Source organism: Helianthus annuus, chromosome 9 (genome assembly GCF_002127325.2).
Source record: "Helianthus annuus cultivar XRQ/B chromosome 9, HanXRQr2.0-SUNRISE, whole genome shotgun sequence".
NCBI lineage: Eukaryota > Viridiplantae > Streptophyta > Magnoliopsida > Asterales > Asteraceae > Helianthus > Helianthus annuus.
Genome location: NC_035441.2, coordinates 118090582 through 118117272, shown reverse-complemented (window position 1 = coordinate 118117272; position 26691 = coordinate 118090582). Strand labels below are relative to the sequence as shown.

Genomic DNA, 26691 nt, shown 5'->3' with positions numbered 1-26691 from the left:
CTTTGTAAATCCCTTTATAATCCTTTATTGTATTATTAAATATTAAATATTATTTATCAAAATTTGATAAATTACGTAATATTAAGAAACTATGTGTAAAGTCAATATTTATGATAATTAATACATTAGAAAAAAAAAATTATATACACATGCTCTCTAAAGAAAAATCTTTAAGATATGTTGTTATTATTATTAATATAAAACATTAAACCAGAAATATTATTAAATTCCATTTTGAATTAAACTGATAATGGTAATAATATTTTTGGAAGAATAAAATATTTGGTTCTTGAATAAAGTTATATTAGAAAGAATTTTATAAAACGTAATCCTTAAATTTAAGAATAAACACAGTTCGACGATTCTAAAACACATATACGTATACCACAGAAAATGCAAATTATTTTATAAAACAGTATTTATGAAACCAGAATACATACAACAACTTGATACTGTAATTTTAAATACATAATACCTATATGTCAACAGAAATAACTTAAAACTTATTTGTAAGTCAAATGTATGTATATATACGACTTGTATCAATATAGTATTTCATCCATGAAGTAAAATATGTACACAAATATTTAGTATGATATAACAATATGGTTTAAAAATATATATACATATATTTCTAAAGGAAACACTTTTTACTATTTGATAAGTTCTATTTAAGTCATATGTATATATATTATGATAATACTTCATTCTTAATATTTCTTAATATATTAAGAATCGAATCTAAAAACACCAGACTTTGTACTGTCTATTACGAATCTTAAATAAATCGATATAATAAATTAAGAATTTGGATTGACTTATAGATATGATATAACCAAAATTTAGTCAATCTGTCAAGATTAAAATTGCTCTAAAAAGAATTTAGAAAATTATATCTCTATTAAATTTATTCCTTTTTGATGAATTCTCTTTTTTTTATTCTAAAATATTATCTTTAATAAATTTGATAAAAATTTATTCGGTTAATATCAAAGAATAAACAAAGTTATGAGAATAAATAGGATAGCTAATACAATTAATTATGTAACTGGATTTTTTACTTATACGTATGTATATATAAGACACAAATTTTCTTGATAATATATATACAACATAAGAATCAAATGTCTTCTGCAAAAGGACAGGATTTTATATAACAGAAGAAACAAACTTACATATTTACTGAAAATTTATTTTGATACCCAACTTTAATTTAAAAGATACCTTAAGAATATCTGTACTAGCACCACCTCTTGAAAAAAAATAATAAATAAATAAATGAGTTAAAAACGGAAAATCTCAGAATTTCATATAAAGCTTTTATCTTTATATATCTATTCAGCCATAAGCCCTGGAAATATAAGTAAATTAAGGCAATATAAAAACTATTACATCAAAGGAAGAAAACATATAAGATTCCATTTTCCTTATAATTTGATAAGATATAAAGTAAAAAAAATGTTAAGACATAACAGGTATATGTTACCTTAATCATTATCACATAATACTGATAGCTATGACCATAATGGTGTTAAACAAAATATGCATGTATAATTGTTTAGTTCTGTGATAATTATATCTGAACATGTTGTAATACAGATGTCAAATGAAATGGCATGTGATCAAGAAATTGAAAACAGTAATGGAAACTCTTTTGATAGAAACACTATAGAAAATATAATAGCTCAAGGAATATCGAATGCCATATCTTCGATCATTGAAGGTATTAAGATTTCTGTGCCTATAAACGAAGATCGTACTATACACTGTAAGCATACCCATCATTTCATACCTAGCCTTAGTACCAATGGAAGTTACGATATTCGTATCAAAACTCCATCTTCCAAACGAAAAAAAACCACAACCTATGGCTACTCCTATAAGGAATTCTACTCTAACAAATCCTCCAAGGACAAAGAAATAAAACTAGAAATCGCACAACCTACCAGCAACAGCAAAAAGCACACAAGAGAACGTTATTTTAAGAAGACACTTCGCTGTAACTTCTGCAAGAAAGCTGGACATGTAGAAGAAGAATGTAGAAAGAAAAGGGAAACTAACGTATGTTACAAATGTGGAAATCCAGGCCACTTCCGTCGCTACTGTCCGAAACTATCTAAGGCACCTGACAACGAGGATCGAAACTCCGATGAAGCTAAAGAGAACGCATGAAAATTTATAACACCCGAGCCAACAACAACTTTTAAAATAAAGCACCCTTATATTTTGTCTACACTTAATTATTAGTTGACTTTTGATTCTGATCGAAACTTCATCAATAAAAGGTCTTTGTTTTTCTTTTATAGAGGCAACTCTTATTTGTCTCATCTCTTGACAAATTCCTGTGTTGTACGTGCATTGGTTGTTATGCATGTAAATTCAATTCAAAAAGATCATCTACTCGTGAGTTTTAATAGAAATTTTCGTCATACTCATTTTTGATAAATTTCCTCCTCTGATTTTAAATGCTGACTTTTGATAATCGAGTCAACAAATTTCTTGGAGAACTCCTTTCTTTTCAAAGTTACTTACCAGATTTTAATTGAAAATCCTTTCTTGTCAATACATATATCCATTGTTGGAATATGTTGAAATCAAGCTCAATTGTTTGAGCTTGTTCACAAAATCTATTCAATTCAAAATCCTATATGATAAATTGAGATCATCATATTGAGGTAATCTCATTGTTTGAATTTCGATATATTATTTGTTAAAACACGACACCTTGCGGTGGCGATTTCTTTGAAACTTGAACTCATTTCATTTGCACACCGAGGTAGGAAATTATTTATTGATTCATAATCCTAAATTAGTCTTAATACAATTTTGTGTTAAGATAAAGGTATCTAAATTCTTATTCCAATGTACCTCCAACATTTCTTTCATCTTTGAATTGATTCTACAATTTTCATTTCTTTATTTGAAACATCCTATCTTTTGAAATATCCAGATTCGCTTTCTTGAAACTTTCGGTTAATTTCAAAAATGGTGAATTCGTTTGGTCACCGTAATTATTGAATTCTTTCAGTCATTACAACACCTTGCGGTGTCTGTATAAATTTGTAGCATGTGCTAATAATAAACCCTATTCATACGTCATTCGTTCGATTCATCGTTCAAGTAGTCTTGATACAATTATGTATTCAGACCATGATACACTAAATTCTATTGTATTGTCCAGTGTACCCTTGCAATTTAAATAAACGTTATTGATTTCTGGGTTGATCATTGACAAATTATTTTTCATACTTCCATTCACAAATTGAGATTATTGATTCAGAATCTCCCCCAATTGATAATCAAAATAAGTTCTTTTATGGCATTGCATCTAGGAATGGCAATCGGCCGGGCTTGGGCCGGGTATTGGTAATCCCAAGCTCGTACCTGTTTGTAATTCTTTGTCCCATACCCGGCCCGTTACCCATCGGGTATTTGTCGGGTAATTACCCATCGGGTATTGGGTATACCCGCGGGTATCGGGTATACCCGTTAATTTCATAAAAATACCCATTGGGGCAAATGTGCAATTTTTACTTTGATGTTTATATAATTTACTATTTTAATGACTATAACAAATGAAAATATGATTAATAACTTATATATCATATTCAGACCACATATACCAAACTAAATCAAAACCATTACTTAATTAAGTAATTGTATGAGTACCACCTAATTGCATAAATATCCACATAATAAAGGGTGATAGCTTCCATATCCAATATACATGCTCAAAAATAAGTTATTTGTTCACTAAGCACCACCCAAATACATATCCACATATGACTATAGAGAATGTAATAAGTACATGTACTAAGTTTATATATGAAAATCTATAATATGATACTTTCGCGTATTATTCGGGTAAATGGGCTGGGTATCGGGCGGGTATCACTAAATCCCATACCCGTACCCATACCCGATTTTTTTCTTTTTTTAAGCCCGTACCCAGCCCATACCCATTGGGCTTCGGGTATACCCGGCCCATATGTTTCGGGTTTCGGGTATACCCGTCGGGCTTGGGCTTTTTTTCCATCCCTAATTGCATCCTATTATTTCTATAAGTCATTGCATTTCAAATTCTATGTCCATCAAATATCTCTTTTAATTGTGAAACTTAGTCACTTCGATAATGGTAGCATTTCATCAATTCCTGAAACTAAGCTTTGAGATAAGCTAAATTACTTAGATAAAGTGTGATCGGTCTTTGGTATGTCGTGAGAATGAGGACTAGAATAGTGCGAGTATGATAAATAAGCGATAACACCTGGCCACTGTTATTTCTTGTTTATTAGTACTACTCGGTTCTAGAATATCATCCATCATGAGAATACTAATTCCCCTTGAAATTATTAACATATTTGGAAACCTGTAACTAAAAGTATTCATCTATATTTCAGTAAATCTCGAGGACGAGATTTAAAACAAAGTGGGGAGAATGTAACATTCCCAAAATTTTTAAATTTAAAATAAAGTTATTTCATAGGTCATGGGTAAATTGACCGATAAGATATTTTGGCAAACGTAGGAACCGTTTAATAGAAATACATTATATTTGAACCTACTCCGTTTTGAATGAAACTTGGTTCAAAATATAGATAAGACTATTCTCGTTCTAATGGCATATTCATTATTTTATAAAACATTATATGTTAGAAGTTATACGCATCAAATAAGTAAAGCAGTTAAATTAACTATTATATATATTATAATTATAATTATAATAAAATATTAATAATTACAAAATGTACGTAAGTTTAAATATAATAATAATAATAATAATAATAATAATAATAATAATAATAAACTTACATATTACATATGAAAGTGTACGTCTACACTTTTGAAATCAAAAATCAAACTTTGCATTTAATATACATACATACGTGTCTCATTTTAATCAAAACAACAATAAAGGAATATGAGGATACGTGTAGGATTATGGAGGATTGTAGTATTCCTCAAGTAAAAATTTCAAGCTATAAATACAAGCAGAATGGAAGTTCAAAAATTATTCAGAACACTTTCCTTTTTGATGTCGCTCCCTCTCTTTTTACTTTTCTATAATTCTAAATTTTTATTTCGCCCATAATAATAATAATAAAGCCGTGTCCTGTTTTAAGTATTTTAACCCTTGATCACTGATACCCTGTCCGACTGATGTAGGGCCCCGTAACGTATGTCAAGGCTCTGTCTAAATTCGTTGAGGTTCTGTCTCGTGACGTATGGATAAAGTGGAATTGGGTTACTATACTTAATGTGAGTGCACTATATATTTTATTAAATAACCCAGGAGTTGTACCAAGATATATCAACCCTCCAAAAATATTTCTGACACCCCAAATATAATTAGAATACCCCTATATGTCTTAAATTATACCCCGTATACGAAAACCGGCCCCGGATAACCTTTATTTCATTAAATAACAAATAAAATAAGTTTTTCCAGTCGCTCGCGGGCCGCGAAGGCATAGCCTTCAGCTTATGCGGACCGCGACAACTCAACATCAGGAGAACACTCGGTGCTGCCACGTGTCGATGACTCAGCACACTCAAACCGCCCTACTATCTCTCGCGGGGCGCGTAAACCTTCTCTTCGTCTTACGTGGGCCACTACTAGAAAACTAGGCAATTGTCACCAAAATTTGCCACCAAAAAAAATGATAACAATTTTAGCCACCATTTTTCCACCAAAATACAAATTTAACCCATTCACCATGACACGGTAGCTAAGTGGTGGCAAATTTTGCAACCTTTTATTTTCGGTCACAAATTAGTGAGAAAAGCCACAACTTTATAAGCGGTGTCTGACTTGCCACCGTAATAGTGGTGGCAACATCTAAAAATTTAGACGGATTAAATCTTTTTTATTAGGCGGGCTGCCGCTAAATTTTAATTTAAATTTCTTATTGTGCGGCGTTAATTTCTAATTAACCGCTCCACATTCTAGGGTTTTATAGAAAAAAAATCCCAAATCATAGTGAAGCATCTTGGCGACTCCTCCTCCCCTCTGAAGAATAGATGCTTTGAGTTCAATCACTACTAGTATACAAGCATCGATCATCAGGTAAATCATCAACTTAACTTTCGACTATGGCTTTGCATTTGTTCTATTCATGTTTTCTATTGAAACATTGTGATATAGCTCCGATCTTCTTTCAGTCAAAACATTATTTAATAAATACAAATGTGGAAAAGGGCTATTTAATTTGTCCAACCATAAATTCTTGAATTGTTAAGTAGTTCTCATCCTTTTCTATAGCAGCTTTAGGAAAATCATTTAAATGATGGGATTTCTTTTTATGATTGAGAAAGCTACAATCTCTGTTGGGTTATCTCTGTAGAAAATTAGTTTATAAATTCATTTTTAATATATAATAGAATCTATTTGGTTAATATAAAAAAATAAGTCCATTACATTTAAAAATTAATTTAGTGTTTATCGTTGTCCAAAGCATGATGGTTTGAGTTAATTCAAGGTATATGACCTTGTTGTTTTGCCAACAAGAAAATAGAATGATAAAATACATTAACAGAAGTAGGTACACCAACAATTGAAGAACATTATTTTTGTTTTTGAATTAAGACTACATGTAAAAAGTCTTCCACAAAAAAATAAGCTTGATATAGTTGATTGTTGAAACTGAAACACTTACAATATCCATATATAACTAGTATGGCTAGGTTTTGATGCATATTTTGTTGAGTTATCTATAATCATTCTAATACGAAGTAGGTTGTTCACGCGTTGACCCGAACCAAACACAGCAATGCTCAAACTCGGCTTAGTTTAAAACCATGCGGCTTGGTTCGGTCCGGATTTTTCGAATCAAGTGACTTTTTAATGCTCGAACTCGGTTCATTTTGAAACCAAGCAGCTCGGTTTTGTTCAAATTTGACCCGTTTAAGATAAAACATAGCCTAGTTTAACCCATGCGAATGTTAACTAGTTTGAAATTTTCACCCAAATTTGGACCGTTTAGTCATTATTTTTGCAAGCTTGTTTGATATATTAACTAATTATAAAGTTATAAATAAAGGTGAACATGTCAACCCAATCGAACCCAACATGTCCTGACTCTTGATCAACCCTAAAATTACACCTATTAATTTGTTTTGACTCTAAACAACAAAATTTAAAAAAGTTACATTTTCTGGTATTGTATAGGATTTGTAAATGAAGAATGTAATTGTTTGTATCTATTATTTTGTTCATTGTTGTTTATAAGTTTCTGATTTCTAATTTCTGTACTTAGGTTTTGGAGCAATACACTGGTCAATCCCTTGTCTTCTCCAAGGGTCAGTTTCGTTTTTTAGTTGCATTCATTTTGTTTGAGTTTATATCTTAAGTTGAAGTATTCTTTTCTGGGTTTATTGGCGGATTTCTATGCTTGTTCTTCTTGGTTTTGAGCTTAAATATTGCATTTTAAATTAGTAAATTAAATACAACATTATTAGACTATGGGGTATGGGGTGGGGGTTGGGGCGTGGGTTGGGTACAAACGCCCAAGTCACCACCCCGGGTGGGCTTGGGTTTCGGCGTGGCCCCTTGGGTGGGGGTTTCAGCCCGGGCGTTGGGCGGGCCTAGCGGTCTTTCGAGGCCGACTCTCATTGGCTGGGTTGGCTAGGCTATGGGTGACTAGGAATTAAATTTAAAAAACAACCGTTTGGCCAAGCCAAACCCATACCCCAACTACTATAAAACCCCCCACGCGGGTGACTAGGATTCTAATTTTGTATGTATTTTTATAATAATTGAAAAAAAATTATAACACGTGGCCAACCAACGCGGGCTAGCCACGCCCCGCCATACCGACCCAAATTTGATGAAGACTTATGGTCACGAGCTACTGGGGGTAAGAAAGGAAGAGTGTACGAGATAGACAATGTCATAAAACACTCTGAGGTATGTTTATTCCTTTTTAGACTTATAAAATTTTCAACTATAAAAATATTTTTGTTTACTATTTAATATAAGTGGAATCACATACAACAGTAGTTCATAGTGAGATTTTAAACTTTCTTACCATTTGTGTTTGTTATGATTCTTGTAAACAAAAGGCAGATGGAGGTATTATGGTTTTTTCCAACTCAAGCTTTGAGTAGATTATAAGTCAACAAAGGTCATAGGCGCCCTAATTTCTCACCAATACTTGATTGCTTGTCCGCTTGTGTGCACTTCTATTGTTTTCCAATGTTATTGTGTTTGGTTTATGATATTTGTTTCAAAAGTCCAAGTACCCGAACCAATCAACTCACGATTGGATTTTGTTACTCTGCAACCAACTTCACCCGTTATCAGTTTTTTTTTTTAATTCTGATTTCTTGATTCTATTCATTGGTTGTTTTGTAGATTGAAAGTTGAACTTGGTTATCAAGGAGCTTGTTAAGGAAAAAGATGAAGAAAAAGAAAGCTTAAATGGAATTATTGTGAGGTTGTTGGCTAAAAAGAAAAGGATAAGGTGGATAAAGATGTTATGCTCAATAGTCAATAGGATGTCACAAATTGAAGCTATGATAACAGCTATGCTTCGAAGATAGGCTGTAAACTAAGTTTTGAATGTTTCAATATTAGGATAATTTTGGTATATAATGATTTAGTTTGTATTTTTATTAGAATGTTTATATTTTGAAACAGGAAAAACTGAAATACATATGTTTTATATAATATTGGGATTTTGTAATTTTGTTGGATTGTTTTATATAGTTTTGTAATTTTATTGAATTGTAATTTTGACAAAAAAAAAAAAAAAAAAAAAACAGTATGGTGACAAATTCAATGAAAATCGGTAGCTAAATAGTACCAAAATGGTGACAAAAGAAATAGTTACAAATGAAAGTGGTGGCTAAACGGTGGCAATCTTGATGGCTAAATGATACCAAAATGGTGGCAAAAAATCGTCACAACTCGGATGCAAACAGGACCCGTGGCAACCTCGTAGCGAACAATGAGCGGTCACAAATAACTTTGACCGTCTTTTTGGTGGCAAAAATGTGGTAGCAAAATATAACAGTGGTCACTATTTGGTGACAATTGGGCAATTGACACGGGTGTTTTTGTCACCACAATTTCGGTTGCAAAATGGTGGCAATAGAGCAATTGCTACCGTTTTGTGACCGAAAATGCGGTGGCAAAAACTCAATTTTCTAGTAGTGGGCCGCGAGAAAGTCAAGATCAGGCCCTATAAATAGATGGGATCGGCCTTCAGTCCAATTCGTTCACAATTCTTTTTCCCTCTCGAAATTCTAAAGGATAATAATAATATCGGACATTATACCCCCTAATTAGCGAAGCTCTCCCTCGTTGTAAGTATCATAACCCCTGGATACGTATTAAATACTCTGCCCGATTGATCTAGGGTTCCGTAACGGCTGTCGTGGTTCTGCCCGACGTAGTCGTTGGAATGCCGTCTCGGGGAGGGTATTACTAATGTTAAAATGGGTTATTATACTAACACGTGTGCATTGTTTATTTAACTAGATTATAACCAGGAAGTCACAAAGGAAAGCCCTATAATAGCAATGTGAGTAATCCTCTTTTTTGTTAAATGTTTTTACAAAACCTTAAATATTTTTCCATGCGAATAGCAGTTATTGAGTATTTGTAAGAATACAATTATCACGGGTATGTTGGGGTTTTGTATACAAAATTTGTTACCACCTGGTCAAGGAGTAACATTACCACAAGTTGAGTATGACAGTACCATGGATGTTAATTGTTATAACTTGGAAACAAATGTAATTGCGAGATCGCCCTCAATACTGTACACTGGGTTTTTATTTAAAACTTGATTAAACTGGGATTCACTCACCAGTATTTCCTGCTGATAAAATGTTTTAAACACGTGTTTCAGGTAAATTAGTGTGAAGCCAATAAAAGCCAGCTAGAGAGCACTGAAGGCTTAGAAAAGTGGCAATAAAAGTTACCTAATTAAAAATGAGAATTTTTTTCAATAGTTGGGGTCATTCCCTATAGATACATCGAAATGAAAATTCGGGTTTTGTCCCACTTATAAACATGTTACCAGAGAAACTTGGGTTTTATCCCATTTCTTCATTTTAAATATTTTTAGTGTTTAACTCTGATAAAATATTTCCTAACTACGGTGCTGATGAAATTTTCCGCTGCCAAAGTGATAAAACACCGATACCACTGAAGCTGGGTCGGGGGTTGTGACATCCGGTGAGAGTCTGAGCGAACATGTGACACCAGGCCGGCATGGGCCATTGCTCGACCTTAGCTGCTCCGGCAAATGCGAACATGTGATCGTCCGGATCGGACGTACCATCATAAAATTTCAATGTGGGGGGCATCTTCAACTTAGCCGGGAGTGGGGCATTAACAATCCGCATCGTGAACTTTGACTGAGAAGTCATAGACGTGGGATGATATGGCATGATCAACTCCTGATCCTGAGGGTTTAAGCCCATAGATCCCTGGCGAAACAGGTCGTTAAGATCGTTATTTATCGGAGCGTTCGTAAACGAGGAGAATTGTGCAACACATGTTATGGGAGTAGAGATTGTAGAACTTACCATAGATCCAGAGGTGAGAGCGCCGACAGAAACGGGATTATTCCCTGGATAGACACTGCTGAACAAGTTCGTGCGGAGACTCTGCAACATTTCTTCTCGCTGTTGCTGCTGTTGTAACTGTCGTAACAAGTTAGCGTTCCGCAATAGGAAAGCATTGTCAAAGGTAGGCAGTGGTGTAGCGACTGGAGCAGTAACCGAGAGCGTGGTGACAGAGCTCGCGATTACAGAACTTGCAGCTGGAGGTGCTGATGTTGTTCCCATAGAAGCCACTACGGCGGCAACTACTGTTGAGGCAGTTGTGGGAGCAACATTTCCTTCCCATATGTCGTTGAACGACGGGAAAGTGTTTGTTGGAGCGGCTGTTGTGGATTCCATGTCTTGGAACAAACAGAGTTAACAAAAAGCGAATTGAGTGAATTCGAGGGGATGGCGCCACTGAAGACTCAAAAACCAGTCAGTCTGACCTGGTTAGAGTTATAGCTTCAGACGACCTAGCAAGAACCTGCAAGATCACAAGGAAACAAACACCCCGTTAGCCTCATCACAGGGAGGGGGGCCTCTCTGTGACCAAGCTCGGGCGTGAGAATAAGTATTTGTGGGGAGAAAGTAGGTCAGGGAGAGAGAGAGAGAGGAGAGTTTAGAGAGAGAAAGTGGCGGTTACCAGTTTTGGAAGTCTAAATATGGTATTTATAGTCTTTGGGTATGCTGACGTGGCGAGTTAGTTAGGGTCGGACCAGTCACTGTCATGACGGTTATGCCCGTGGGGCCCAGTTAGTTATGGCGTACCAGTGCATTTGTCCGTTCCGTTTGTGGTGCAAGATGCGATCCGACCTTGATGTATTATAGCTCGGTTCTATGCTTGACGATGATTCGGTCCGACCAAGGACGTATCCTCATCAGAGTCCATTTCCGAGTAGCGATTCCGAGTTGCTTGTTTTCAAGTATCATTACATCATATCTTCTTCGGTCATCATAGTTCATCGTCATCGTCTCCGACCGTTCATTGTTCATCAACAGTTTCATCATCCTTGTCCATTTTCACCGATAGAGTCAACGTCATATCCACCATCGTTATCGTTGAACTCCGGTCACCACCATCCATCATCGTGAATCATCATCGTTAAACCATCTCCATCTCCTACCTGCAACTTCTCCGGCTACCTGTAACCACACAACCATCTTCGTCACCTCTACCAACCACCTCCGGCGATCCTTCACACTACACGTTCTGTCATCACCATTGTCGTCATTACCGTTCACGACATCCACTCCTCTCCGCACACCGCGCCGTCGATCCTCATCTTCGCCATCACCGTTAACCACCGCTCATCCACCGTAACCACCGTGTTTCACAAACATCACATAACTGCACATTCCATCGTTCACTGAAGTGTATCATCACCATCACAACCGTCGTTCATCGTCATTCTAGCCACTGCCATCATCATCTCTTCCACTATCTCCGGCAGACATCACTCTCCTTCTCCGACATCTTCTTCTCCGGCAACCCTGTTTTCACCATTAAATCTCGTTCACCATCTTCGTCGCCATCCATTCATCTACGGCGACCACCACCTTCATCTCCGGTTGTTGTCTGATTGATATCACTGGGATTATATCGAACGAAGAAGACGACGGCTGTTTGATATTCTTGAATTAGGGTTTCGAGAGGTTGTCTGATCGAAGAAAAGGATACAGAAGACGTGTTTGAATTCTGAATTTATTTAAAGTTTTTGTTTTTCAATTTATAATTATAATAATTACAGTCATCAAGAAATCATTACTTCATTATTATATTTTGAAAATATATATATAAAAAAGGGGTTTTGTCTTCGTTTGGTGATAAGTTTTGACAGGTTTGGAGGTGCGGTACAGGGAAACTGGTTCGTGCATTTTTCAAAGGGTTTGAGTTAGCAAGTACACGGGTTCTCGCTTTGGGCTTGTGTTGTGGAAACAGTTAAAGGCGCACATTTTTGGGGGATCACACCTTCGGGGGATCACATATTTGGGGGATCAAATCTTAAAAATGTTTTCTAAGAGAGAGGTGCTTGAGCAGGAACTCCAAGGATTCAGATACTCATATGGTGAATCTATAGAAGCACTTACAGGCCGGTTTGCTGAACTGCTCTCTGAAATAGAGAAGGTAGAGATAGTGGTGTCTAATCACACGAGCAACAGAAAGCTTCTGGATGCTATAAAAAGGATTCCAGATCAGGCAAACTGCAGTTGGTTTAGAAATGTTAATCAGATAATTATGACAACCGACTGCTACTGTTACAGAATGAAGCCGGATGAGCTGATCTCACTCATCAAATCATATGACAATGCTGAGAAGCAGTCTACTCAAGGCAACACATCTGATGCAGTTTGCTCACCCAATTCTACTCATATTGCTCCATTGCCTGCTGCAGTTTGCTCATCCACTTCTGCTGATTCATCACAAAATTCAGAATCATGTTGTTGTTCAGGTACTCAAATGAACGACTACACTCCTTCTGAGGCTGAGGTATGTGTAGATGATGTTTGTTGTACTTCAAAGTGTAGGGAGAAGGTAAAGGGGTTTAAAGAACAGGCTGAGTCGCTCACTATGCAACTTCAATATACCAGATCCAGTAGTTATGAAGTCAAAAAGAAACTGAATGGGTATAAGGATATGGTGGAGGCGCAAAAGCGCGATATTCGGAAGTTGCATAGCGATCTAAGCGAAGCGAACTGTCGATATCTCCACTTCAAAGAGCAATCTGAAAAAAAAAACTGTTGAATTAAATGACTTAAAATCAACTTTTGAAAATACAGAATTCAATTTTAAAAAGTTTGATGTTTCAAGTGAAAAAGTCGAAAAGATGATTAATCAACAGTTAAAATATAGCAAAAAGGAAGTCAGGAATAAGGGATTGGGATTTGTATGCATACCTCCACCATACAATCACAATTACACCTCACTTCCCATGACTGAAGAGGAGATAAATAATCTGCCTGAAATGGAGTATGGGAAGCCCAAGGATAGGAAGGTAGAGCCTGTTGAATCTAGGAAAGTAAAGAACACAAGGCATGATAAAACATAAATCACTTTAGAAAAACAGGCCTTCAAGAAAACATTCACTAAACCAACTGTTGTTTCAGACCAGACCGAGACTCTAAATTTATGAGAATAATGCTAATATTGACAAACATTTTCAAGTTTTAGATAATACTGAGTCAAGTCTTTCTCAAAATTCACCTGAAGTACAACAACAAGAGAAAGAGTCTGAAACAAAATCTCTCAACTTCGAGTTTGGTATGTTGATGAGTTTGTTAAGTGGTCTCGCCAACAAACTGAGTCAACTGCTCCATCTGATTCCTCATGTGACTCCACAGACACAGCTAACTGTGAAAAGTCAGAGTTAGTTGATTATGCCAAGTCTAGTAACGAATCACCTGAAAAAGTTGAATCAGAACAAATACAAGTAGAATCAGAATCCACTTCAGAAGCTTTCGTTGAATCTAGTGGTGAGTCAACAACAGAAGCCTCTGCTCAGGCATTAAATACTGATGATTCTGAAACTACTTAATCAACAGTGTCACTCGAAACTACAAGCACTACTACGGCATCGCCTAACACCGTTTGTGAAAAAGTGAACGTTACTGATGCTTCTACCTCATGTGCAGATGAGGAAATAATTGAGGATTGTGTTCAGGGGGATGATGTCGTTTGTCAAAAGACTGACGATATTTGTCCGAAAACATCAAATTTGTCTGCTGATGCTCCTCTTTATGTGAGAAAGGCTGCTTCTGAGCCAGCTTTAAGAGGCCCGTCAAACAAATATGTGCCTCCAAAGCCAACAGTTAGAAATGAAAATACTAAATCCAGTAAATGTGCTAACTGTTGTAAACACAAACAGATGAAACAGGGGAGAAAGATTGAACAGGCTGCAAACAAATCATCCAACAAATCGTATAACTCATACTTAGCATCGGTTGGATGGAATGGATCAGGATATGCTCCTTACGTAAAGAAGCAAACGTGCTACAACTGTGGCATACCCGGGCAGATTGCAAGGAATTGCACACATCGTCCCTATGTGCCATACTATACACAGCATCAGAGGGTTACACCAAGGGACAAATCTTATTCTAAGCCAATTGTCACGACCCCTGGCCCCACCCTGGACGGAATCGGGAGCCGCGAGCAGCCAAGTGGTACCAGTGGTTATTTTGAAAACATTGCAGCAGAAATTTCATCAGGACCGTGAGTTAGGAAAAATATCAGAGTTTAGAAAACACCGGATTTTATTTATTAAATAGATGGGATAAACCCATGTTTTGAAAGGTAGCTTTAATATAGGATAAATCCGAATACATAAAACAACTTTTCTTAATTTAATTTAATTGATAAAATGAGCCACTTCTAGAAGCCTTGTTGGTGCGTATCCAACTCTTATTCCGATCTACTGTAATTACCTGAAACGCGTTTTAAAAAAGTTTTGTCAGCAGGAAATACTGGTGAGTTCATTCAGTTTGTACAAAAATGACACATAGTTTTAAATTACAGCATAAGAGCGATTACAATGGCTTATATCTTATTTTTATCTGGCGCCGTGTCACCTCCTGGTGACGATGGTCATACCACTATTGGGTCCTTTCACCCAAGTAGTGATGATTATCACTGTTAGGATTTATTAGCCTAACCGTGAGAAATTAGTAATGTGCACAATACCCCACTAGCCAGTGATTCAAGATAACCACGACTCAATCCCTGTAATGATAACTTTGAAAATAATTTGAGGTATTGTAAAATACTTTTGATAAAAAGAGAATGACTCACTTTATAAGCACGCAGTCGTGATTTAACAAGCTTCTTGATTCTATGCCTTCTGATAACTAAGCATATACTTTATTGTTTTGAACCTTCTGATGATTAAGCATCTATTTTGATTGTAAGTGTACGAGGTAGAGTTTCGAGTAGTTAAACATTTAGTTTAACAGAGTGGAATACGTATTAGTGTAAAAACCACATCAAACCTAACGATGGTCACGAGATCCGAACCTTAACGAAATTCACAAAGTATAGTCTTGTTTAGACAGCACTTTGGCATCCGTTTAACGAACTCACAAAGTACATCACTTTAGCATCCGTTAGTTGGTTCCTGAATCGATCGGACAGAATATCGCATCGGTGATTATTAGTTAGAACACCAACATATAGAGAGAAGAAGAAAAGAAATGAGCAAAGGAAATGAATTCCTAGGCTTCCTATTTATAGTCAAGGGATAAGTCTTACCCCTATATAGAATTTCCCTAGGTGTTATCTTCATTGGTTGAACCTTCCCTAGATAAAACCTTCCCTAGATAAAACTTTCCTTAGATAAAATCTTCCTTAGATAATACCTACCTCATATATATATATATATATATATATATATATATATATATTCATGTATATCTATTTAGGTGTTTAATAAATCTTACTTAGCTGATTAATTAATCTTACTTAGCTTAATTAATCTTGATTAGCTTAATTAATCTTGCTTAACTTAATTAATCTTGCTTAGCTTAATTAATCTTGCTTAGCTTAATTAATCTTGATTAGCTTAATTAATCTTGACTAGCTTAATTAATCTTGTTTAACTGATTAGTTAATCATACTTAATTAATCTTACTTAACTGATTAATTAATCTTACTTAACTGATTAATTTTCCTTAACGGTTTAATTAAGTAATTTACTTAGCCGATTAATTAAATAACGTATTTAGCTGATTAATTAACTTACTGCTAAGTTTCCTTTCTTGTTAAGTTTCCTTAGCTATTAAGTTTGCTTAATCATCAAGTTTACTTAATTGCTAAGTATTCTAGTTTAACAGCTTCCTGGTTACGAGTTCTAATTTCTAATGGAACTCGTATTAGTGCATTAACTCAATTCGACTTTAACGATAATCACGAGATCAAAACCCTCACAACGAATGACAAAGTGCACACTTAAACATTCATTGGATTCACGACGAATGACAAAGTATAGCCCGAGTTGGGCAGCACTTAAACATCCATCGGATTCACGACGAATGACAAAGTATAGCCCGAGTTGGGCAGCACTTAAACATCCATTGGATTGGTTTCAATCGATCGGATAAAGTATCTGTAACACCCCGAAAACGAGTTTGGTAATTAAACCCCGTTAATACCAAAGACGGGGAAAGTACCGTTAGTGGTAAAAGTAAACCGGCAAATATTAGGAATAAATTGAATAATCCTAATATTTATTTAAAAGTGAATAAGAGCTTTCAAGAAAACAGAATGGATAAAAGGCACGATTTAACGGGTCTTAAAGTAAAACGGGTTATGACTTACCGAACCTACTAAACTGACTAGGAATAATTCTAACCTAGTTAGATAGTGACTTATGAGTGGGTTAAAACCCTTAAATTATGAACTAAGGAAAATGTAGGGGCCAAACTCGTTAAACTTGAAACTTGATTTATTAAAAACAAGAATTAAAAACAAACCAAACACCCACTTAGGTTTGTCTGGTCGTTGAAGAAGCAGGGGGGCGACATGGGTTCTCTTCAAACCCTAAAATCCTCACAAAACTCACAAATTGGAGCCTCTAATCAAGTCTAAATCGAATTTCAAGTACAAATTCATGAACACCTAGTTGAAAGGATCATAAGGTATGTAAAATTGTGATGTTTTGATCCATCTTAAATTCTAGGTTATTTGTAAGAAACTGAAATTGAGCTTGATTATGTCATGCATAGATGAATCTTGAAGTAATATGATGTCTAGGAGTAAACCCTAGTCAATAACATGTTGGATTATTGGATAATCTATGAAATTCATAATGATCCATTGATAAGTTAAGTGGGTTTATTGACAATATGATGAACACTCGGATTAGAGTGTTAAATTGATGAAAAATTGATTGTTATAATATAAGTTCTTGAGGTAATTCATGAACACTAGACCTAGAGGTTTGATTGTTATGTAAATCTTGGTGAAAATAACTAATTATAAACTAATTAGTGAATATGTGAAATTATGCACATTAGGTGTTTGTTAAAATGCCTAAATGAGAACTAAAGTACTAAATTTAGAGTGAAAACGCGTATTCGAATGATATGGCAATTACGCGTGATATGAAGTGATAAGAGTTCTAAATACTATGTTGATTTAGACTTAATGTAGTAAACATGTGATTGAAAGTAGTTAACTTTAGATAAGCTAAGTTAACTAAACTTGAAGTCGAATAGTAGCTTCGGCATAGAAAATAAGTGAGGTGGAATAGTCGTGATTGTTAATGACTAATTTAACCGCCTTGTAAATGTTTGACAATAGTTTGACGCGTAACAAGCTAGGTGAAAGCTTGGAGGAGGGAGCGGGTCAAACGGAGCAAGTACGGAAAGAAAAGCGTGGCGTGGATGCGAGGTAAGTGTAAATTACCCACTTATGTAGAATACCCGTTCATTCGATACATTGTAAACGTGATAACAATAATATTGGAAATTTGTCAAATATCGACTAATGTAAATCAAGGTTAAAAGGATACCCATGGCGTAAGCCGAAATGGGTTGAAATTGTAAGAAAAGAGTGTAAAAGAAAAAGGGGTATGGTAATAAAATCCGGGATGGGATAGATGTATGAATTGGAGATCAAAAACGATGTTTTTGATTAAATAGATAATGTTGGGCATATACTCCAAACGGGTCGAATGGTGGTGATAACACCATTTGACAATATCGACTAATGTGGTTGTCAAGTCTTATGTTAACAGGACCAATTAGCAAATTGGATAAATACGTCACCATTGATGGTGTGATAATGAAAACGAGGTATAAATCGGGTCTACTTATTGATCCGGGCCAGGTACGCATAATTATGTTGTAGTTAAGAATGCTATTTTGGTCGAATAATTTGAGAGAGAGTCCTTCGTCATAAAAAGGACCAAAATCGACCAAAACGCCCTTGTAGGCTAAGTTGAACAAAAAACCCTTAAAGTTTGTTTGGAAGCGAATTTCATGATTAGATAAATACTTAGAATAAGTATAGAAGTTGAAAGATGTAATATGTTAGTCAAAAGGCACTATTTTAGTTTTTGCCGTAAATTAATGAACCAAGAGGTAAAAATTTGGTTTATATTGATCACCACATTAAACTCACCTTAAATACAGTTGTGGTGGGAGATTTTAGGATAAGAAATGTGGTGATGGAAGGTTAGAAGCAATCGAAAGCGATTTTAGGTTCGAAAGTGCTTAAATACCCTTAACGGGTCAAAATAAGCATACGAGCGAAAACGGACTTAAATGGTGTAATAAACCTATGATTAGAACCTAATATAGTAGGTAACATTAATTTGATGAAGTGTATGAGATATAGGAATCAAACAAATACATTTGTTTGATAAAATGCATAAACGAGTTAAAATTCGGTAAAAAGGTAACGAGTCGAAGGCTTAGAAGTTTCAAGTTTCTTATGTTGGATGTAGGATTTTAACTCCATATGATGGATAATTAAATTACGGTCGCGTAGGAGAAAGAATCGCGTAAAACGGATCAATAACGAAGAAGTTATGGTCAATTCTGTAAAAACCGTTGTTGCTGAAAAATGTAGGACACAGCTCTGAACTCGCTGGAAAATCATATCTGTCGCGTCACGCGACAGATGACCAGAAACACGTCGCGATACGCGACGATACGACGCGACACGCGTGAGACAAGGGTGTCTCTGTCGCGACCCGCGTGAGATCCCAAAGTTGGCAAATTCATTTTTCTTGTCCGTTTTTGTATCCGGACTTGATCTAAACTCATTTTAAGCCCGTATAACTAATCATTTCATGGTTTATGAAATGCAGGTGATATTTTGAACTCCGGATGACAATCAAGCGTCGAGCAAGAACCGAACACGCACTAAATGAAGCTTCCGCAAGTTGTTTCGTCGTTATTCTAAAACGGCGAATTAAACCACTTTATGTTGTATCACTTTAAATTGTAAAAGTTATTAATAAACCCGTAATTTCCAATGCATATATAATCTTAATTACATGATTGTTTTCGAATAAATGATACGTAAAACCTTAATTTATAAGAACGGGTGTTACAGTATCGTACCATTGATTAGAGTTATTACCCTAATAACGGGCAGAGTTTCGGAATTTAGAAGGTATTACCCTAATAACGGGCAGAGTTTCGGGATTTAAAAGCTGAAGGAAAGAAAAGAATTGTAGCAGTTTGAAACGTAGCAGTGATCGAGCTAATACCTTGTAGTTGTAGCAGCGTTTCACTACCCGGAAATTCGATTTTAGCAGAATAGGGGCGTTTTAAGAATGAGATTTCGAGCACAGAGGACAGCCCCAGGTCCAGGCAATTTATAGCATGAAATTGGGTTTTACGCGGCCCGCATAAACCCTTTGATGTATCTTACGCAGCCCGCGAGGGGGTTTGGATCAGATCGGAGGTTGCTGAGTCATCGATGGTCTTGACACGCGTCATGCTACGTGGCCTTCATGCTTATCCGGTGATTTTCGATCTGTCGCGGCCCGCGTAGACTACCCTTATGTCTTACACGGCCCGCGTGAAATCCAAGTTTCTTAATTTCTTGGTTTTTCATGAACATTAGGGTTTCAGGGGTCCGGGTTTTCACTTACGGGTCGATTTGGGACATTTTTGCAGGTCCTTACACCAATGAAGGTTGAAAAGCCTAAGGCAATGATGAATAAGCATCCCCAGGTTAAACCATCTGATGGGGATTGGAATGCTGCCAAAGCTAAAAGGAAACAAGCTTTGAAACCAAAACAAGTTTTGAAAAACAAAAAGGTTGAAAAGCAAATTGTTTTGCCCAAGGCACCTAAGAAATTAGAAAAGCCTAAACAAGTTTGGAGGGAAAAACACAAAGCAGCGACATCACCAATCCCTAAACCAAAATGGAACATGTGTTTTCGAGAAGTGTCTTACATTGATGCTTCAGGAATACCCAGGACCACGATGGCCTGGGTACCTATGTCTTACTGATCTCCTTACTTTTCAGGGACAACCAAGGAGGAGCTGTTGACAATCCTTGGATGTTGATAGCGGTTGTTCCAAGATACATAACGGGTAACATTTCACTGTTGCAAAATGTATATTTCTTTACAGTTGATATGTTTCGTTTGAAGGAGATAAGAGAAGTAAGACAGGATCAGCGAAAAGGTACATATTTGAATTTCGTATTATAATTCTGACATTGATTAGTCTTAAATCTGAAGATGGAACGGCTAAACAAAAACAACAAAAATATTTTTACTTTCTTTCGTGTTTCTCTTTGTACATATGTTTTCGTTGTTAGGTAAATTTGCGCATAAGATTTACGCACAAATTTAGGGGGATATCTGGAGATATCTGTCTGTAAATATTTTTAGAGAAAATCAGAAAATACAAAAACATTCGAAAAACAGAAAAAATCAAAAATATTTTGTTGCATATATGGGAAATGAAATAATTTCATTATGTGGATTAAGGCTGACTCATGTAAGACCAATATTGAAACGGTCTGTCTCTAGAGCGATATGTTGGTAGGCTTTATCCTGATGGCTAGACTCTTTGACTGGTTCTGTGCAAAACATTAAATTTATTCTATGACCTCAGGAAAGAACGTCACTTGGAATTAGGACATGGCTATTTGAATGCGTGTGTGACATCCCGATACACACAATTTCGTTCTAGTTCTGAAATCTTTTCTGAACAACTCGTGTATCTCCTTTGTTTTGCATGAGTAAAGACCTGGAAGTGCTAGGCAACGTCCGCTTCTGTTTTGCGTGAGCAAACACCTAGTTGTACGTTGTCGCGCTATAGATCAATTACACCCGAAAGAGGCCCTCTAGTGCCTAAAAGAAACCCGAAAAACCTATATCAAATTGAAAGAAAAATTCATTTGATCTGTATATTATATCCATCTCTGCAAATGATCAATTCTGTTCTTTTCTCAATCCAGTCCCAGTCAAGGTTTCAGAATCCTAGAACGGGCTTGTGAAATATGTGGTAGGGAAACTACACGTATGATAGCATGTTCAAATTAAAAATTCCAGGATTTGATCGTGATTGATTTGAGTGTTCATATAAATTAAATTGAAAAACATGATAAATCAGTTGCAGACCGTTACATGAAAAAGGCCTAAGGAGATAAGTTTAAGTGGACAAACATACTGGTAACTGCTCGAATCACCCAGAGTAAATTAGTGTTGATAAGTGTAGTCTAGCCTGAAACGCTGTGATTTGATCCCATTGCAATTTGTAATTGTATAATTCGTTTCTTTGTTTATTTAAGTTTTAGTTTATATTGTTAGTTTTTATAAAATCAAAAATCCAAAAATAGAGTGCTTATCATAAATTGAAAGAAATTTAAATTGTGAAATCTGAGTACAAATACTTGGATGTACCAAATGTTCATGTGGTATTTCCCTATGTTGCACAGAAATGTTTGCTTATGAATTTCTGAGCATGTGCAGAATTTGATTCAAATCAAGAAACAGGGGTTATTGAAGATTGAGATGTTGTTGGCTGCTGACAAAGCTTGATGCATCACAATGGCAAGATGTACCTGAGTCAGAAGAACCAGATACGAGTCATCATCTGACAATGGTAGTACATTTGAAGAAGTACCTGTGAACCTGCTTGAAAGAGGACATTGACAAAGAAAAGAGTTGATAAGAATCCTCCTCTTGCATTCTTTTCTACAAGATTTTCAAGCAAAGCTGATCGTGATTGAGCCCAAGTTTGAAGATATGAAGATGAAGTATCTTCCCACGAATTCATGATGAAGACAACAGTTTGATAAAGACAGCATAAACCTAGGGGGATATTGTAAGGCCCTATAATTGGGTTGGTTTACGCTTATCTTTATCAAACACAATTATAGGCTATTGGGCTTAGCCTTGTAGTGGGTTAGATAATATTAGAATAAGCCATGTGGGCTATTTAAGTGATTTAGGCTTGTTTGGTTAGTAATTTTGTGCATGTGGGCCTGGCCCAGTCTGTAACTAGGTCACCCTATGTAACTATAAATAGGGTGAACCTAGTTCATTATTAGGTTAGACATTTTTGAGAGGTTCTTCAGTATTTTTGATTTCTGTGTTGGTGTACCAGACGGTTTTCTAGAAACCGTGTGCACCTTGGTTGTTATAATCGATTGTTTGTTCTTGTTCTTCTACACTTTTCTCAGTATTCCGCGCTTTGATTAGTGTTTGATATCCGATTGTGTTATTTTGGGACTTACAGTTCTATCATTACGTTAGACAACAGAGCGGAACCTCTTTCACACTCATTAAGCCTCACTGGGACTCACATGCACCCCACATTATTATTATGTGTGCACCTATAATAACAATGCGTTTTGCATGCTTATCTCAGCTCCTCCCAACTTATGCTAAAAGGTTCCTCAAATTCGAGTAGCAAGACAAAAACACCACAACATAGATCAAGAAGGTTTAGGGAAGTGTCGCACTATCAATCACATAACGTAGACTAGTAACGCATGAACTCATACTATAGTGCTAGGTGTGCATTCACATGCAATGTCATACTCAAGTGTTCATTAAATATGATGTGCAATATGTAAACGAAAGACGAACCTTGCAATCTGGAGCTGAGTGTCATGGTCGATTTATGAACTGTTCGGTTATAGTCTGGTTTTATAAAAACGTTTCAAAACCTACTTCACTATAACCAGTGGCTCTAATACCAAACTTTCACACCCCCAAAATACCACATGCGAAAACCCCGCCAGGCGTGTGACGTACCAGGATCTAGCCACCAATCACATTGAACTAATATTAAGACATTAAAATAAACTCCCATTTATTGAATCAAATATTCCAAATCATATCACAAGTTTAACAGGTTCAGCGGAAGCAAAAAGGTAAATCATTGTTTAAATATTTCAAAACCAAATGTATGTAAAAACAGTAAGCCCATCATGTTATCCACGCAGTACGACCCATGATCACTCCAGCTAATCTAGACAGCAAGTTCCTTGTCCGTAGAATCTAACGACATGCGAGCATGCTACAAGTGTATCAGACAACGCTGGTGAGTTCATAGTTTTATGAAAACGTTAGTTACCAAGTGTTTAGTCCAGTTCATTGATTATAATGTCGATAATAACTCGAGTACCGTACAAGATGGCTTCAAGATTGTTTTGCCCGTCGCCAATGCCCCCTATCTAAGCATTGGTCATGATTTAAGGTCATTAGTTCACGCCCGTCCTCTCAGGTACGGTGTGAGGTTGCCAATCCTAATAGCGCTATCAACTAATACCCCGTTACCTCTCAGGTAACTATTCAGTAGAAGATGGGACTTAAGGTGATAGGAAATGAGTGTATTATCTAACATCCCAGTTTTTACGCAGAAAAGACTTATTCCTCTTATGAATACCCGTTTGATTGTCCAACTCACCGGGACGCATGCTCAAGAGAAATAAACTCACCTTAGTTTTGCTCGGTATGTTAAGTTACCCGTCCAAGTTGGTCAACCCAAACCCTACCGTGATTACCATAATAATCAGTTTCATAAATCATTAAGTCATGTAGTTTCTCACAGATTGAATTTATCACAAAGATTATCGTACATCACACAGCACGTATTCAATTCTCATTTAAGACCACATCCCATGTGCATATCACATAATAACCAGTAACATATGAAATGGTTACTCACACAAGTCACATCAAGTTTCTCATTCCTAATCAACATTATTACCATGCAACACAAATACCCATTTTCACAAACATCATGAACTGTTCTGTCCAATTGTACACTTGCAGCATCTCCACGAAGAACCAATTCTTCGTGGAATGCTCTTATGGCGAAGAACCCTCCTGCGAAGAACCATGTTTCGTCGAGGAGTGATGGTGGCGAAGAACCTTAGTGTTTCGTCGACACCCAATCAACGAAGGAACAAGTTCTTCGTCGAGTTATGTTCTTCGCGAGGAGTGTTTCGTCGCTGCTTCAACAGACGGTTACAATTCATTGTTTACAGTCATAACAGTTGCCAACAGATTTGACAGTTTCCAATTCAGATCAAACAACGCCTTTTAATCCTGATCATGCACCTTACTTATGAACAATCATCAACCTTTCAATTCCACTCAAAACATGACAGTTCCTACTCATCATACAAATCATAACTAACAATTTATCATGTGAATCATCATACTAATCGAACAAATCATCAGTTTGTTAATCCAAGGGTTTCTAATCATCAAGTCCAATCATAGTTTAATACCATATTCAACCACATGTTCTAGGTTCACGATTTAAACAATGAAACCCTAGTTTTTCATAAAATCACGACATCAAGATCTAGCAACTAACAATGATGGACACTAACCGTGATACCGAAGCGATTAGTTTGAATGAGATGAAAGGCTTCAAGATCCTAAAATTGCCGTCGCACAGAGAGTAGGGAGAGAGGACTTTAGGGTTTTGTGTTTATGGTTGAGGATTATGAAAAGTTATACAAACTATATGACAGTCAGGCCCAGGACTAAACCTGGGCCAAGGCCCTTTCTGGTGAAAGACCTCTCGGCGAAAGACCTGTTTGGCGAAGAACCCTTCTTCGCCAAAGAGTGTTGTGATGAAGAACCCACTTCTTCGTCGAGAGTGGCCGTGACGAAGAACCATGTTCTTCGTCGCCCTGAGTTCTTCGTGATTCCAGTGTGTGATGCACAAAGTTAATTATAAACATGTTGGGTCTAACCCATAAACAACTCCTAGGTTTTCCTATAGCATTCAAACATAGCAGTACATAAATCATTCAAACACGATGCACATGATACAACATAAAACAGGATTGAGAAACGAATGATGCATAAATGAAAGACCTTGAAATCTCGAGTTGTCACGCATCTCTATATAACACTCTATAAATTTTCATTTTGCGATCTTCCGAATTAATAATTGATGAACGAGATGACACAAATTCGTAGATTAATTCTTAATTTGTATTCCTATAATTAAGGGTGGTGGTTATAGAAGGTTAACAATTAATTAAATCAATAAGAAAATTACTTGTTTACCCTTTTGAATTAATTTAGAATGGGGACACATGTCATCTCCACAGTATTTCTCACACTTCTCACACTTTTGAATTAATGTACAGGATCTTCAATCTATTTTTACATATACATATCGGGGTTTTTTTAAAAATGGTATGGGATCAAATACAAACTCTTATATTTGTAAGAACCATAAGAACTAATACATAAATGACATGTGTTCTTCAATTAAAAATTAGTTAAGGTGTAATTTAGACCTTTTGACCCTATTTATTTATAACTAATTAAAATTAATTATCAAAATATCCCTAAATCCACGTAGATTAATTCAAACCAAAATTTGAATTTTGTAACAAGATCAAACCAACCTGCTAGAACCACCAACAAAAAAAAAACATAAGCACACCCACATAAACGACATTAGCACAATCAAAAAAGGAACTTCCATTATTAGCACTCTCATTTCAATAAAAAAGAAACTACCATTATCAACGACCTTACCACAATCAAAAAACAACATTAGCATAACATAAGACCATCCATATTATCAGCATTCTCGTTTCAATCAAAAAAGGAATTTCCATTATCAACGACATTAGCACAATCAGAAAACGATATTAGCACAATCAAATAACGACATTAGCATAGTCAAAAAACGACATTAGCATAATCAAATAATGGCATTAGCACTCTCTTAACACGACCGTCTGGGCATCCGATAGTAACACCAACATAAACAACATTAGTACAATAAAAATGACTAAGAAAATAATATTAAGTTTGAGATCAATAATTTTTATGATGAGAAATTAGTCTTTGAAAAAAACTAGTATCTATGAATAGTCTAATCGGTTACAGTGATCCAATCTTGTGTAGAAACATGCAATAGTATGAAATCAGGACCATGTCTGTTTGTCCTGAAAATTTAGTACAATAGGATGTTGATTCAAAAACCGAACGTAAGGTTTTGTGATTAATTTGAATTAATGATAAAAAGTATAAGTTTTTAAGAAAATAATATTGATACATTACACTTGTGTAAATAAATAGTCAAATATCAAACAATTTGTTCTTATTCAAAAACGACTAAGAAAATAATCACAACAATAATATGCAATATTTATCAATATCTTATAAACTATATGGATTCGTTAGACAA

The 26691-nt window shown here is 35.7% G+C and overlaps 1 long non-coding RNA gene across 1 annotated transcript; it reads left to right on the top strand.

The window, feature by feature from the left end:
- Positions 1 to 5260: 5260 nt before the first annotated feature.
- LOC110878313 lies at positions 5261 to 8687 on the top strand. The gene is made up of 3 exons (XR_002557828.2): positions 5261 to 6067; positions 7257 to 7299; positions 8354 to 8687. It is a non-coding gene; the product is annotated as an uncharacterized LOC110878313 (long non-coding RNA).
- Positions 8688 to 26691: the final 18004 nt, after the last annotated feature.